Genomic DNA, 16972 nt, shown 5'->3' on the forward strand with positions numbered 1-16972 from the left:
CCCTCTCTCCTAACCCTTACCATTTTAAAGTCACTTGGCCTGTTTTCTTCCTGCTAGTGTCTATATTTTTTTTGCCTGGGGACTCTCTTAGGTTGCTGAAGCCCTCTCTGCCCCACTGAAGGCGTGGGACAGGGTAGACCTTTGTCTGGAAGACCAGAAATGGGGAAATTAACACCCCTGGAAAAGCAGCTTTCAAGTAATGGCAGAGTGTGTAAGTACCCCAGCTCTCTGCTCTCTAGCAGGGTAAGTCCAAGGCACAGGCCAGGCACCAAATCTCAGAGGTCACCATAGGGGGAGCTTGATAAGGTGTTCTTATTGGCCACACTCCTCTTTCTTACCAATTTCAAACTCCTCTTCAGGTGTTTCCTTTGTCTCCCAAACAGACTGCTAGCACTTGCATTCTTATTTATTTATTTATTTATTTATTTATTTATTTATTTAAATATTTATTTACTTATTTATGATAGACAGAGAGAGAGAGAGAGGCAGAGACACAGGAGGAGGGAGAAGCAGGCTCGATGCCGGGAGCCCAACGTGGGACTCGATCCTGGGACTCCAGGATCACGCCCTGGGCCAAAGGCAGGCACCAAACCGCTGAGCCACCTGGGGATCCAGCACTTGCATTCTTATCTGAGAGTCTGCTCCTGGAAGAATCCAAACTAGCTAGTGCCCAATAGTTTGTTGTGGGGTAATGAATAAATTCATGAGTTGGACCCAGCCAGCATCACTGTGGTTCTGCCCTTATCGCTTGTGCTGTCATCCCTGAAGTTTTCTCTTATGTACAAGTAGCAAATGAACATATACATACTCAGAAACACTAACCCCCCAAGTGTTCCAGTAACTCCAGGCCTTGTTCTCAGTCTTTGCTCCTTGTCTTTGTATTCCTTCTTCTTTTTCTGGCACGATAGAGTGGGGGAAGAAGAGGTTCTCTGCTGTAGAGCCCCGATCCTTGGTGATTGTGCTTGGTGATCCCTCAAGGCATCAAGAAAGGCCTTCCTTTCACTACTTTATTTAGAGCCTGCCTCTCTCCATCTCTCATCCTTAATGATTCTTTAATGGAATCAGTCAAGAAACACATCAGATCTTTGTAGCTTTAGCTCCATGAAAGGCTGAGAAGAGGGGATAACAGTGCCTGTCATGCAAAACAAAAAGAGCCACGTGCAGAGAGACGAGCAAAGTAGAGAGATAGAATCTGAGTGTCCAGGGAATCCAAGCTGCTGCAAGTCCTTCCTCGGAGAAATTTGTTAAACAATCTTCAAGTCTTGTACAATTAGATGACAACATTTATTTGCAAATAGGAAGGGAGATGGTGACAGCACTATAATTTATGTCTTCAATAAGTGGCTCATGCCCAGCGTCAGAATGGATCCATTGCCATTCAATATAGCCCTTGGTTTTCACATTTTTGCATTTATATTGAGGATGTAAGTGACAAAATAGAGCATGTGACAAGCCAGGTTGTTGTCAGCTTCATTCTCAGATTGCCAATCGTGCTGGGTTTTTGATAAGATAATTACTTCATTTTGTGTGTGTTTCTCGCTTCTCTTATGGCAACTCGGGCAATAGAGTGGTTGTCTCTGGAGCATTTCTCCTCAGGAATTTGCAAAGAGAAGGAGTAGGTCGTTATTGCTTTGTTACTTGAGGTTGGAAATTTCCCCGTGAGGCAGAAAACATCCTAGAGCCTCTAGGCTGACAAAAGCCTCCAAGGTCCTCTTATTTATCTCATAATCATAGATCAAATTGCCTCACTGTCATCGCCATGTAACGTCACCCTTCTGTTAGAGGGAGCATATAATTTATTGTCCAAACTAGAACCCTGTAGAGGATGAAAGGGGCACTGATAATAATTATCCTGGGATGACAGGTGTAAATTTGGCAAATTGGGACATATAGGCATGGACCTTCTGTACTTCTACAATCCTTGTGGTGGGAAACTTCTTTAACCTGACAAAATATATATGTCCAAAATCTATTAAAAACTTTTCGGGATGCCTAGGGTGGCTCAGTGGTTGAGCATTTGCCTTTGGCTCAGGGTGTGATCCCAGAGTCCTGGGATCAAGTCCCACATTGGACTTCCTGCACGGAGACTGCTTCTCCCTCTGCCTTTGTCTCTGCCTCTCTCTGTGTGTGTCTCTCATGAATAAATAAAATATTTTTAAAAACCTCCTCATACTTAATGAGGAGATATACATTTCTCTTAAAATTGAGAAGGAGACAAGGATGTTTATGCTTACCTTTTCTTTTCAGTATTACATTGGCATCTTTGGACAGCATAGCACAAGATGTATATATAACAGGAGGTATAAGGACTGTAAAGAGAAAATAAAACTGGCATTCTTCATGGATAATTATGGTTATCTACAGAGAAAACCTGAGAGACTCTAAAGATAATAATTAGAATTAAGAAGATAGTTTATTAAGTTTGCTAGATATAAGATCCATCTACATAAGTCAGTTGTATTCTGTACATAATCAACAAGCCATTAAAAATACTATTTATAATAGCAGCACAAGAATAAAATGCTTAGGAATAAATATAATACAAGCTATATGTGATTTATTTAAAAGAAAGCCTAAATAAACAGAGATATACCATGTTCAAGGATATGTAAACTCTCTATTTAAAAGATGTTGGTACTTAAAAAAAAAGATATTGTTCCTTACTAAATTAGTTAATAAATTTAATATAATTCCAATAAAAACCTGAACAGGTTATTGTGGGGTATCATAGGCTTATTCTAAATTGGCTATAGAATAACAAAGGGCTAAGAATAGTGAGGGCACCTTTGGGGAAGATTAAGGTGCAGAATCACTCTATCAGGCACCAAGACTTGTTAAAAAAGCTAGAGTTATCAAGAAGGTATACTATTATTGTGGAAATAGATGAACAGAACAGAATGGAGAAGCCAGACACACACCTACTCAAGTCTTTTAGTGACAGAGATGACATAACAGATTAATGAATGGTGTAGGGACAATTAATTATATATATGGAAAACAATTCTCTTGCTAACTCATACACAAAAATAAATTCCAGGTGAATCAAACACCAAAGAGGAAAAACTAAGAAAATCTTTAGATGAAGATTTAGAAGGTTATCTTCATGACTTCAGTGTAGGAAATATTTTTTTAAAATTTTAGATGGACAGAATTGGATTAATTATAATCCCTGATTTGTGGCATACTCTCTCCATTATTTTGGCTTGCTTTTATTTGCTATGGTCGACTATTATTAATAATGCAGAGAGCACTTATGAACAACACATCATCTAAAACAAAAACTACCTTGAGATAATATCCTATATCTAAACAGTATGGTCTCCCTATCTGCAGCACAAGGAAACCATCACTCTGCACCAAATGCTCACTATTCTGTTTATTTTCTTTTTATATAGTTTTATTCTACTTAAGTTTTCTTAAGCTGTATGTTTTAAATTTAACTGTTTTTAACTTTATAAAAAGAGTGTCATGGTGCTTTTCATCTTCTGAGAATTACTTTATGACAGCTAACACTTTTTAAAAAGATTTTATTTATTTATTCATGACAGACACAGAGAGAGAGAGAGAGAGAGAGAGAGAGAGAGGCAGAGACACAGGCAGAGGGAGAAGCAGGCTCCATGCAGGGAGTCTGACATGGGACTTGATCCCAGGTCTCTGGGATTACACCTCGGGCTCAAGGCGGCGCTAAACCGCTGGGCCACCGGGGCTGCCCTGAGAATTGCTTTATTCACTTTATATTATATCCCTAAGATTTTTCTATTATTATGTCTCACTGTAATTAATTTGACTGTTTTATAATATTCCATGTGTGAGTATACCAGTTTGTTTATACATTCTCCCCGTGATGGCCATTTGGTTTGGTTGTTTCCACGATGTTTGCTGTTATGAACCATGCTGTTAGGAACAGTTTTGTATAGTCTCCTGTTGTACATATTGCAAGAGTTTACCTTGGGTAACCTTAGGGGTAGAGAAAGATTTCTTAACAAGATACAAAATGCATTGATTATAGAAAATACTGGAAAATTTGTCTTTATTAAACTTAAGAACTTTTGTTTCTCAACAGACACCTTAAAGCAAATGAAAAGACAAGTTATAAACTGGGGGGAGATATTTACAATATGCATAGCGTGAAATGGAATAGTATTAAAAATATAAAAAAGATCTTATAGATCAAAAAGAAAATTCCAGAAACCAAATTAAAGACATGAATCAACATTTGGTATGTAGAGACTGTATAGAAGGTCAGTAAACACACAAAGAGATATTTAGTATTTCTTTAACATCTGTGGGAAATGCAAATTAAAGTCACAGTAAGGTTATTTTCATCCACTCAATTGGCACAAATTAAAAGGATGAAAATACCTAGTATTGGAGTAAATCTGGGTCTATCAGATTTCTGAGACATTGCCCTAGTGGCATAAATACTTTGGAAAACATTTTGTCTTTATTGCCTGAATTTGAACATTTGGGTATACAATTACCCAAGACAAAGAAGCACAAACCATAAGAGAGACCTGTCATTTCTATTCCTAAGTATTTATTTTAAACCTGTTATCAAAAAGGTTTGATATTGAAACCTATTCAAAGTCTATTGAAAGTCAAGAGCCAATTGTCTGGGAGATGATACTAGCAATATTACCAACAAAGATCAATATCCAGAACATGGAAAGTGGATATAAATCAATTAGGAGAAGACAAACACCATCATGGGAAAGTGGGCAAAAGATATGAATGGGCAAGTGATGGAAGAACACACATGGTATTCATCAGACTACCAACAACAAAATGTGCCACAGTGCCAAATGTTGTTGCGAACTTGGTGCCATAGAACTATTTTACATTCTTGTTGGGAGTGTAAATTAGTAAAATCAATTAGGAAAAAAAATTGAATGTCTACAAAAGTTTAACAGACAAAAACCCTAAGACCCAGTGCTTCCATCTATAGACATGAACCCTAGAGAAACTCCCATGTGACTTCACAAACAGATACATGTGAGAAAGTTCATGCCCATAGTCTGTAATAGTGTGAGTTAGAAACAACGTACACATCCGTCAATAGAAGAATGAATGAATTAGCTAGATAATAGTCATAATGGACGACTCTATGGTAGGGATCAAGAAACTTATTCTGTAAAGGGCTAAAGAGAAAATATTTTAGGCTTTGCAGGCCATGCAATCTCTATCATGACTATTCAGTTCTGCCATTTTAGTGATCAAGCAGCCATAGACAATACTTACGTGAACAAGTGTGGATGTTTTCCAATAACTTTGCTTACAAAAACAGGTGTCAACTGGATTTGGCCACAGAAATGAAATTGAATCCACTAGAGTGACATAGATCAAGGTGGATGGATCCTGTCAATTTGAGATTGAATGGGGGAAAAAGTTGTGGAAGAAAAACATATGTATGATACCACTTACATAAAGTTCTTAAAAAATATATAAAAACTACAAGACAGCGTGTGATGGTTAATTTTATGTGTCAGCCTGACCGGGCTAAGGGATGCCCAAATAGCTGGTATAACAGTATTTCTGGGTATGACCATGAGAGTGTTTCTAGAAGAGATTGGTAGTTGAATGGGTAGACCTAGTAAAGAAAGACCCTTCTCAGTGTTGGTGGGCATCATCTAATCCATTGTTCTGGACAGAACAAAAAGGCGGAGGAAGGGTAATTTGCTGCCTCTGAGCTGAGACATCCATTTTCTCCTGCCCTTGGAAAGCAATACTCCTGATTCTTGGACTTGTGGACTTGGACTGGGAATACCATTGGCTTCCCTGCTTCTTAGGCCTTCAGGTTTGAACTAGAACTATACCACTGGCTTTGTAGGGCCTCCAGCTTTCATGATCACTCGAGGCAACTCTTCAAAATAAATCTCTTTCTGTATGCCTATGTGTGTCCTATTAGTTTTGTTTCTCTGGAGAACCCCAAGAAATACATGTTGCTTAGGGGCACAGATGGATATAGTAAAATATGAAGAAATACATGGGAATGGTAAACACTAAGTTCGGGATAGCAGTTCCTTCTTGGGGGTAGAGGTAAGGTCAGAGTCATGCAGTGGGGAGGGAGTCTTGGGGACTTTAGCTATATCGATAAGGTTTGATTTCTTAAGCAGAATAGTAGGTACCTGAGTGGCAGTATTTCATATGCTTTTTTGTGTATCTTAAGTGTTCCATAATAGATTTAAAATGAAGACAAAATGAAAGAGACTTCGGAAGAGGAGATGTCTTCTTTCTTGTGTGATTCCATGTAATTTGACCTAAAATCACCTCCCTGGTCACACTCATGGAACCCTGCTCCAGGTCTCCAGGACGGAGAGCCTCTTTCTCACATGGTCCTTTTCTTGTCTCTGTTGCTCCTAAGAGACCATGAGGCAGGGAGCTGTGGATGGTTTCTGTTGCAATTTCCTGGGACCAGATGCCCCCACTTTGCCCACTGACAAGTGTCAGCCAAGGCCTGTTTGAGGATGACCTGATTTGAGTGGTGTCTGGCCTCTCCCAGATAAAGGGCCCACATCCTTGGAGGCTGTCCCTTGGCTGCTCCTTAGCACTGCCACAGAGTGGACCACATGATACCTGGAGATCCAAAGCCTTCTAACCTGAGGCAAGCTGTTTGGCCTCTCAGAGCTCCTTTCCTCATCTGAAAATTAGGAAGGATTGATTTCTGCTTATGTTGCTTTTTGTGACCACGAAGAGGAGCCCTCCATGTAAAGAAGCCGGCAGCCATTCCTACCCTCAAAGTTCTGAGAGGGTGCAACTTACATTTCCTTAGAAAATAGACACTCCACTCACAATCCAGGGACATTTATGCAGTTTCTGCATCTTGGCTATTGTGAACAGTGCTATTTCAGTCAAGCAAGATGAATAAGCTCTCGAGAGCTGCTGTATAACATTGTTCCTGTAGTCAACAGCAATACATTGTATGCTTAAAAATTTGTTAAGAGGGCAGATCTCATGTTAAGTATTCTTTACACATACACACTCTCACACACATGGCCATTGAAGGGAAAGGGGCAGGGCAGAATGTACAAAATTTAATCATCTTTCAGAGCTTTCCACATTGGGAAGGTTTGTTTATCTCTGCCACTATTACAGTTCTTTTTTTTTTTTTTTCCTCCACCATAAGTGAGATCCTTTTATTTTCTTTTGAACTTCTATACGTTTGTTGGAAGGCACTGTCCTCATGATTGGCTTTTTAAAAGTCCAGTATATCTACAGTTATATTATAGAATCCCAACACTAGAGAAATCTTGACAGGTTACTTTGTTCACATTGAAGGAATCTTTTCCTGTGGCTGTTCTGAGAGGTGAGCATTGGTCTCTGATTGCTTCTGGTAATGGGGATCCCATGACCTACAGAGGAAGCAGGACTTTGAATCTATTTTCATACAGCTGGGGGTCAGGATTTATAGGTTTCAGTGCTAGCTCCATCACTAATTGGCTGAGGAACCGTGGGCCAAAATTCTCACTCTTCTGTATCCCACTTTTCTCATCTGTAAAATGGGATCTTTCCAACTGAGACACCAAAGCACCTGAGTCACAAATAGAGCACCAGCCCTCCACTAAGACCAGGCAGGTTTGGGAGCTTTCTGTGGGAAATAACTTACTTTCACCTCTTATTATTATTATTTTTTTCTGGTTATAGAAGTAAATGTGTCCCTTGTTAAAAAAAAAAAAAAGAAGTTAGGAAATTAACTAAGAGCATAAGTCAGAAAGTGAAAATTGTCCTGGTTCTCACAAAACAGAGAGAACACATATTCACAGCAAAGACTATAAAAGATCCAGTTATCTTAATAAAAGTGAACAAGGCAGGATAATAACAATAATAATGCGACAAGGAAGCGTTAATTGCAACAGAAACCAAGGCTTTTCCTAAACATTTTACGTATTTTTTATCTCATTTAATTCTCACAGTGATCCTGCTTTCATTAGCTCCATTGTATAGATGAGGGGACCTGAGATGTCACAAGCTCTGGTCACACAGCAGAATTTGTGCTCTTAATCACTATCAAATTTAAGGTGGAATTTTGAGCTTATCCTTTCAAAACCTCATGCCCCATGCATTTTACCTTATAAAACAAATGTCGGTAAGCAAGGTGCTCACAGCTCTGATATTCCGTAACTGGCAGTGTGAATGGGTGTGCACGTGGCTTACACACCACACAAACTCCGTTCTATTCCGATGAATGCTTGCACCAGTGATATACTTGAATGATCCCCTTTGGGAGATTTAGGTTCTTTTTGGATTTTGGTATGATTAGCAAAACCTTGCAGACTATCTTTGTACTTAAAGCTTTGTCTGCATCTGGTCATTTCCCTTGGAAATGTATGTGATGTATAGTGATTGGGTCCAAGTTTTTGGTGCTCTTAAAGTGATTCCCCTTTCTGCCTCTCCCACAGTAGAATAATTTTAGGTGGTGATCAGTTTCCTTGAAAAAAATCCCCTGGAGATGCTTCTGTTGGAGCAGCAGTGTGGGCTTGGAGAGGGATTGAGAGATGCCAGGCCACCATCTCCACTCTCATTTGGAGCTACCAAGGCATACCAGGCAGCTGGATGTGCTAGAGACTTAGTGAGGTTGCAGACGAAGGCACCCAAAGGTTGACGTCTTTGGTCAGGATATGGGGTCCCAGACTCCCTATGTGTTGCTGTTAGCTCTCTTGGGGGAAGAAACCCTTCCTTCTCCTTTTGTACTTCCTGGGCGGGCCCAACCCCATGGACAACAGGTAACTTCACCATCTGCCATGTATGTTCTAGCTCGTGTACCCTGCGGTGTGGAGAACTTGGAGGCTGTTGACAAAATCCAGCTTTGTGGTTTCGTCCGAAGGTGGTTGGAGGTGAGTTCATCAGACCTGCACTTCTTAACATTGGTTGGCTTGAAGATTTTCTTCACAGTCATGTATTTAAGTAAAAACAAAAAACAAAACAAAACAAAAACTTTTGAATTTTAAAAAACAATATTTTCATGTGGTAAAAACTAAAAACATGATTTCCAGTAAGAAATGACAGTAAATCTATATGTTATTAATATTGAACTAAAAAAACATTTTAAATAAAATCATAAATAATATTTATGATATGGAAACAGGTGAATTTTGACCTTCCTCCAAGTAATAAGTGACAAATGATGCTTCATGAAGTATGAAAAAGCATGATTTGTTGGCCTGTAGATTTAAACCGACATTTGACATCATGTTTGGATTTGGGGCCAAATGTATATTTAATGGGGTCCAATATATGACTACATATTACAGCTGCAGAAACTGATGTACATGCTTTCATGACCTGACATTCAGCATGTCTGAAATTTTACTTAGAATTAAAACTATTCTTTTAAAAGTGAATTTAGTCTTGCTTTCAAATGACCTTACTGTTTGTGAGCCGGTCCCCACTAATAATGCATCACGGGCTGTAGATGTTTTCCATTTGTAATAAAGCATCAGAACGTGACGCTTTTCTCTTTAGAAAGTGACTCATCTTGAGAATTTTAGATGCTCCTTTAGAATTTTGTATAGATGAATGAATGGGATTTCCAGGTCTGGGTGAGATCGTCTATGGAGAAATTTGCAGGGTCATCCTCACTTTATGCTCCCTGTGTATGTCCATGTCCCGGGGTGAAAGGACCCAGTGTTTGAGCTTTGAGCTCCACGTCCAGCTGACCCCTGCCAACCCCTGCGTAGGCTCCCTTGGCCGGCCCTGGAAGGCTCTTGAACCATTCTACTTTAAAGAAAAAGAAAACACCACACTGATAATTCTGTTTTATTGGTTTTTAAAGAATAAAATTGAAACAGGCAGTTTTATTGTTATGATGACAGGAAACTCTGAAATGAATGCATTTCTGAACCTGGGGGCTTCGAACGCGATTGTAGTAAAATGGTCATTTGGACAAATGTTCCCTGCAGTCTTTCGCCAGGCACTTTCTGCTTCACTTTGGACACAGGATGCCGTGGATGGAGGCCTGTTTGGGAACTTTCCTGAAGTGGGAGGAAATGTCCCTGGACAGGGATTTGGGGGTCTAGCATGGGGTTTGGGGTCAGGAACCTCGGTCTGCTCCAGGACAGCTACTCTCGTTCTCTGCCTCAGTTCCTTGTCACCCCAGCAAAGGTGTAGAATTATATGACCTTGAGTCACGGCCCAGGATTTGGATTTTTTTTTCAAGCATGAATTCCCCATTCTGCCTATCTCACGGTAGAATAATTTTAGGCAGTGACCAGATTCCTTGAAAAAAAAAAAAAATCCCCTGGAGATGCTCCTTATTGGAGCAGCAGTGTGGGCTTGGAGAGGGATTGAGAGATGCCAGGCCACTGTCTCCACTCTCGTTCTCCCTGGTGAACAATGAGCTTCTTTGAGGCTGTGGTTTTAGGGGCATCCAGAGCTCCAGAAAATTCTCTTTCCCTTCTCTGGTGTGACAGACTTTCCATGGGGAGGAGCGTGAGACAGAGCGCTTTGTGCCTTTTCAGCAGGTCTGAACTGATGGAGGGAGCAAGAATCAAGATGCAATGCAGATTCTGGACTCTGCTTCCTTAGGAACCAGAGATGGGCCAGCGCTCGAGGGTGAAGGATTTGTCCTGAAATCTTCCAGATCCAGGAAAAACTGGCCACCTTCTCCTGCAACTCCACTTCTGGCCTCTAGAGGGGGTAGGACCCAAACTCCAGGGCCCTGGGCCAGAATCCTGCAGATTTGTGGGGAGTTCTGGAATTCTTGAATGTTCCTGCAGAGGAGGGCCTCAGGAGCCAGATGTAGGTCCCTTGCCTCAGCTCACAGCTGGGGAAACTGAGGCCTAGAGAAGGGAACTCACCCAAGGTGAGTTAGAGACTTAGAGGCAGAGCCAGGGATGGAGCACGAGTCGGCCGCCCCCGGTTCAGGCTTTTTGCAAACCCTGGGTGGCAGGGAGACTGGGCTCTAGGGAGGAAGTCTCTCCCAACTTGTCTTCTCTCTTCCTCAGCCACCGTGTTTATTATGAAATGTTCTAGCCTTTGAATCCCTCTGAGTAACTAAGTAAATTCCCTTGGGGTGGAAGCTCCCAAGGCCAAAGACACAGGCTCTTAGGCCTGCAGGAGATGTAGGAGATCTATGAGCCCAAGATCTCTTGATTTTTAAAAACCTGGGAAGCCCCGGGGGGGCGGGGGGGGGATGTCAAGGCCTTCTGCTACAGGTGGGTTCTGTCTGGAGGGGGATGGGTTCGAGGCCGGCTCCCCAGATGGCACTTGAGCCTGAATCAAGAAATGAGAACAGAAGAGCATGTGGGGCAGAGGGAGCGGCAGGGGCAGAGGCAGGGCCAGTTGTGTGCATGTGGGTGATAGGGTGCCGGGGAGGGGAGGGAACATATATGGAAAGGTGACCGTGCCATTGCGGGCACAGCACCCCATACCGAAGTCGGGCGCTTTTCCTTATAGGCCGCCGGGAGCCAAAGCACAGCAGAGCTCAGCAAGATGAACTCCCTCTGTGCCCGCCCCCGAGGGAATGTCCCTGCTGGCATTTGGAAAGCAGCTGGTTAACAGCGCGAGCGCGGCCTCCCCACCCTCACAAACTTCTCCACGACACATTGCACCATAATTCTCCCTAATAAAATAATATGAAGCTCAATTATGCTCCTGTTCCCATGTTCCTGGACTTCATTAAGCACAGAGGGATTAAAAACTTGTATAAATTAATCAATGTACCATAATCCTAAAAATTAGAAGATGAGCCCTTGAGGAAGTAATGTAATACGGGCTTTTTAATTAGCAGGGCCCCCGAGATTCATTGCTCTCCCCTGCAAGTCTTGTGTTTATGAATTGCTTTATCATTTGAAGGGGAAGGCCCGGAAGACTGCGGGCCTGTTTTAAGGATGTGGTAAATGCTATACTAATTCTCCGGGCTCATACCCTCCTCAGGGCCAGAGCGGAATGACAGAGCTCGCCTTGCTTTTCTTTCTTCTTCTCCTCTCCCAGTAAGAGCGAACTTTTAAAAGGAAACTCAGAGAAGGGACCCAGAGAGGAAAGTAAGCTGCTGCGCCCGTGGGATTAAGAGAGTAGATCTTAGAGACTCGTGGATCTGGGTTTGAATCCTGACTCTGCGGCTCACTAGCTCTGTGACTGTGGGCAGGTTGGGGTCAGGCCTTTTATTTCCTCCTCTGTCCTAGGTCTTCCTAGAAATGCCCCCTGACCACAGGTGAGAACTGCCTGCGGACCTGGAAGCGTTCCTAGCTGTCTCTCCCTTCCGCCTTTCCCACATGAGGCAAACAGCATCTTCTCCCACCATGGCCAGTCTACTTGGGCTCCACTTCACATTCCTGCCTGCTTGGGCTTCCTAATCTCTCTCTTTTTTTTTTTTTTCTAGACCCTCTTGCTTCTTAACTTACTCTCTCCTTCTCAACAACCTCAAACCGTGTCCCTCCATCCTAATAGAACCAAATCATAAACCTTCCTTGACCCCACTTTCTCCTCCAGCTCCTACCCATTGTGTCTCCTCACCTTTGTAGCTTCCATGGCCTCCCCTACTCACACCTCAGTCCACCAGAACTTGGCCATGTCCCTGACGTGACACTGACATTCTTCTCATTAAGATCTCAGTGAGTCTATCTTCCTTGACCTCTCGGCACTGATGGACTCAAGTGACTCTTCCCTCCCCCTCATAACTCTCTTTGGTTTCCTCTTGGCTTTCTGGACACTCCCTCTCAGACTCTGCCCTGCTCCAGACCCTAAATCCTAAAGACTCACTGGTCATTCTAGTCTGGCATCCTATAGGCCCTTTGAACTCAGTGTGTCCATGATGAGACCCAACCTCTCCCCTCCCCAGAGTGCTCCTTCTTTAGACGAATCATGGCATCCATATCCACCCAATGATGTCAACTCCTGCCTCTCCTCCCCAGGGACAAGGACAGGGTGTTTGGTCCCTATCATAACCCTAGGCCTAGCACAGAACCTGGGGTATAGCAGACCTTTGATTAGTGGATTTCACAGATAGATGGAGACTCCCTCTACTTCCTTCCCCACGAGGACTTGTTGGCTCAGTTAATGAATGAGCTCACATTTGCTTTGCAACCATCTTTCCTAATGGTCTCAGCCAGGATTGAGGCTGACACTGGCCTTGAATCAGGTAATAACAACTCAAGACTCCTGTTTGGGAAGGAGTCCACCTTCCCAAGCAGGAACCTTCCATTCCATGAGTTGTTTCTCTAGTCTCTGATTTAACAAAGGGTCTCTGGGCATCCCAGGAGTCAGAGGCTGGGTGTGGCAATGCTGGTCCCTCCCTCCATCAGTCCCTCCTGGGGAAGCACACCTTCTGTATTCTGAGAAATGATGGGCAGGAGAGTTACTGGCACCTGCAAGTGAGGCTGAGCCACTTCCGGCTCTTTGCTGCCGTCTATTTTTATCCTGGCTCATTTACCCTGTGTGTTTTGGAAAACACAGATACACACACACACAACAGCACTGCCAAAATTCACATCTCCTGTCTTTTGCAGGATTTTCCCTTGAAGGCTGGTGCTCTTGGAGAGCCAGCGCCGGTCCCTGGATGGGGCTTTGGAGCAGGGAGCCGGGGCCCGGGGCTCTGTGCTGAGCTGTCTTATCAATGCTAGGTTCAACACAGCATGCTGCCATCCCACTATGGTGAGCCCCTCTCTCCCCTCTCTGTCCCTGGGGGGAGCCTAGTCCCAGCTGTCTTGTCTGCAGGAGCCTGAGCTGGAGAGTCAGGCCGCCCACCCCCTGAAGAAGACATGAATCCCCTCAAGCCCATCATTGACTCCCTTCACCAAACTCTCAGCAGTGTGCCCTGACCCTGCCACTGCCTTTCAACCAGCCACAGAGGATGGAGGTGGAGCACTGGATCAGGAGCAAAGAGTCAAATCCACATACCTCTGCAAATGAACCCTGCCTGCCTTTACTTCCCCAACAACCCCCATTGCCACAGAGTCTTACTTTCATTGACGTTTGGTAGATCTTTCCATAACTTTCTAGACGGTCCTAGTTCTGTCCTGTGGGCCCTCACGGACAGAGGACAGGGCCCACCCCATTCTTTCCCAAATCAGAACTGGCTCCATAGATTGTGAAGGCAGGTTCCTGAAATGCAAAGCGCTGGAGCTCAGGAGCAGCCCAGGGACGTGTGGAGAACACCCAAATTGATGCCCCTACAATACTGACTTCCTGCCACCACTGTGCACACAACGTGCTTGCACATATACACACACGTGCACACACGCGAGGTTAGAAGTGTCTCCCAGCTTGCACGGCCCTTGCACCTCAGAGAGCTGAGCCACCGCTGCCAAGTGGCGGTGTCCTCTTACAAATAGCCATGTGAATGTGAATCAGCCCGCAGGGTCTAGTCCTGGTTTGGAACAGTCAGCAGGGCCTGACCTGATGGCTCAGCCTTCATGAAGTCCTTTTTCACATTAAAAAAAATAAATAAATGACAGCATAATTATAAAGCCAGAAGTAGCTCATTATTTTGCTTTGAAAATCTGAAAGAGTGGTCCCCAGAATTTCTTTAGGGTAGTAGAATCCAGTTTTGAAACAAAAATCTTCTGCAGGCACACTCATGTGTGCAAATGTGTAAAATGCAGAAAAGTGAGGTGACCAGTGGAAGAGGAGGGCAACTCCCCTCCCTGGAGTGTGTCTGAGTGGATTTCTTTCTTTCTTTTTTTTTTTTTTTCTGGGTGGATTTCTTTAGGAAATCTTCAGAGCACTGTCTGAAACCCATTGACCTAAAGGCATGAAGCCAGCCTGCTTTCCCCAGGGGCCTACCTCGAAGCCCTCCCCCCCACCCGATTCCTGAACCCTGGCCCTTTTCGGTAACACTGCAGTTGGTGAAGTGACCCTAGGCCCCATCTCTGGTGGAAAGCGAAGAGGAGGCCTGGCCCCGTATCCCTGAGTGGTCCTCTGCGATGTCCTGTGCCACTGGTGCCCGAGGGAGCGTGGCCTGCAGATGCTCACTCATGCAGAAATGCGGAGGCTCCCCTGAGCACCTGCCCAAGAAGGGGGTCTAACCCCTGGGCTTATCCCACGGCCAGTGGCCCTACCACCCGCCCTTTGCTCTCCAAGTCAGGCGCAGACCTGTTTCCCGGCTGTGGAGAGCCACCGTCCCCTGTGATAATTGTTGGAAGCCCAATTTATCTTGGAAATTTTGCAGCCATACAACAGGCTTCCTGCAGTTTTCCCCAGATCTTTGCGGATACTTCCTAGGTCCTGAGGTCCGTCCTACGTCTGATGCCCATCACAGAGACCCACCGTGGATCCCGCGCGTGTGCCAGCGCCCCTTTAGAGCGAGGCGATGTCTCCTGTAGGCTCTGAGCGAAATGCGGAAGGAAGAGCCCTGGGAGCGGCGGCCCCATAGCGGGAGGAAGGTTATCTCAGGTGACCGCACAGCCTGACAGGTCAGCTTCGGGTGTCTTCTGAAGCTCGTCCTGGCCCGTGGGCGGCGCCGGCCCTTCCCATCACCAGGGCAGCCTGGGAGCTTGCAGGGGTGGGCTCGGGTGATCACAGAATTTTCCACCTGGTACGAACTTGCCATTTCAGGGGCCCCTTGAAAGCACCCAGGGTTTACCTAAAATCTCAGCGGAGGATTATTTCTAGGGAATTCCTTCATATCCGGGATCAGTAAGTCAGAGATACACCTAATCCTGTGGGCGCTCCAGGCCAACCAGGGAAGGTGTTCCAGGACACCGTGGGGGTGTTGGCTTTCATCAGGTCCTGTTGCCCAATAAATCAAGGAGTTCATTTGGCAGACAGGTGAAGCCTCGGTTTATGGGACAGGAGGGATGGAGAAGTGTTAACTCCAGGTTTTTCTTTTTTTTAAAGATTTCATTTATTCATGAGAGACCCAGAGAGAGGCAGAGACACAGGCAGAGGGAGAAGCAGGCTCCACGCAGGGAGCCCGATGTGGGACTCGATCCCAGGACCTGAGCTGAAGGCAGACGCTCCACTGCTGGGCCCCCCAGGTGCCCCTAACTCCAGAGTTCTAGTACTCTGGAGGGTCCTGAACAGCTTGCCCTGGCCCAGTAAACCCTCTCAGGAGATGATCTGGGGATATCAAGGAGTGGGGGTGTTTCCCAGGTGTGGGGTGGGTGCTGTGTGGTCCGAGGTGCCAGGAACCCACCGGAGACGCCAGATGAGCAGAGGGGACCTGAGGGTGGACACGGGCACTGCCGGTGAGGTTGCATGTGCTCCCCTCTCCCCATCACTCCCGCTTATGCCCTGGAGTCCTGTCAGGGGAGGTGGGGTGCCGTGCTGATGGGAGGGGACCCAATCTGGGAGAAAGCCTGGGGGGTAAAGAGTCCACAGGGAGATAGGATTTTGACCTAATGCAACCACTGCCCCAGTTTCTCTTAGAGCGGGGCATCCGGCAGCTCCTTGCCCATCCTGTTTGACAGGCGGCCGCGTGGGACCAAGCGAGGCCTCGCGCTGCTGGAAGCCAGGACGTCTTTGTCTCATCACATTATCCTGCTGTTCTCAGGGACCACACATGCAGGAGGGGAGCTCTGTGTGTGGAAGCCCGCCCCCCCCCCCCAAGAACAGAGGCAGCTGGAGGGGGCCTGCTGTGGTCCGTGGGCCCCCACCGCCTCCTGCTTGCTTTGGGAGGGGCTAACCGGCTCTCCTTGTGCTCACACGGCCTCTGCGCCAGCACTGCAGGGGGCTTGGTCTTCACCACTGCCCATGCTCTTGGGGGGCAGGTGTCGGGAGCCCGTGGGCGTCTCCGAGATGCTGAGGAGCCAGGTCAGCAGTGGTGGGGTTCTTAGTTCCCACGGAATGTTGACCAGGAGGGAAAGCTGCAGAGCTCGTGTTCCTCCCTGTCCCCAGGCTCCCAGACCCTTCCTTTTCAAGTACAGATATTGATCATTTGAATGCGTCCATCCTCCCGCCCCCCCCTCCCCTCTCCCCAGATTTGCTGAGCACCTACTAAGGGAAGACTCCCTGGAGAATGTCAGGGATGCAGTGATGAATCAGTTGAGTAAGTCTTGGGCTCTGTAGGAAGGAGTTTGCAGCCTTGAGCAGAAGGGGT

General features: G+C 45.4%; 1 long non-coding RNA gene across 2 annotated transcripts in view; it reads left to right on the top strand.

The window, feature by feature from the left end:
* Positions 1 to 11581, top strand: part of LOC119871971 — a 53085-nt gene extending 41504 nt beyond the window's left edge. Inside the window, exons 3-5 of one of the 2 annotated variants that reach the window (XR_005360234.1) lie at positions 8752 to 8831; positions 10455 to 10632; positions 11392 to 11581. This is a non-coding gene — a long non-coding RNA (uncharacterized LOC119871971). The remainder of the gene's footprint in view (positions 1 to 8751; positions 8832 to 10454; positions 10633 to 11391) is intronic. The other variant, XR_005360235.1, reaches the window with a different exon arrangement.
* Positions 11582 to 16972: the final 5391 nt, after the last annotated feature.

Source organism: Canis lupus, chromosome 5, assembly GCF_011100685.1.
Source record: "Canis lupus familiaris isolate Mischka breed German Shepherd chromosome 5, alternate assembly UU_Cfam_GSD_1.0, whole genome shotgun sequence".
In the NCBI taxonomy this organism is placed as follows: Eukaryota; Metazoa; Chordata; class Mammalia; order Carnivora; family Canidae; genus Canis; species Canis lupus.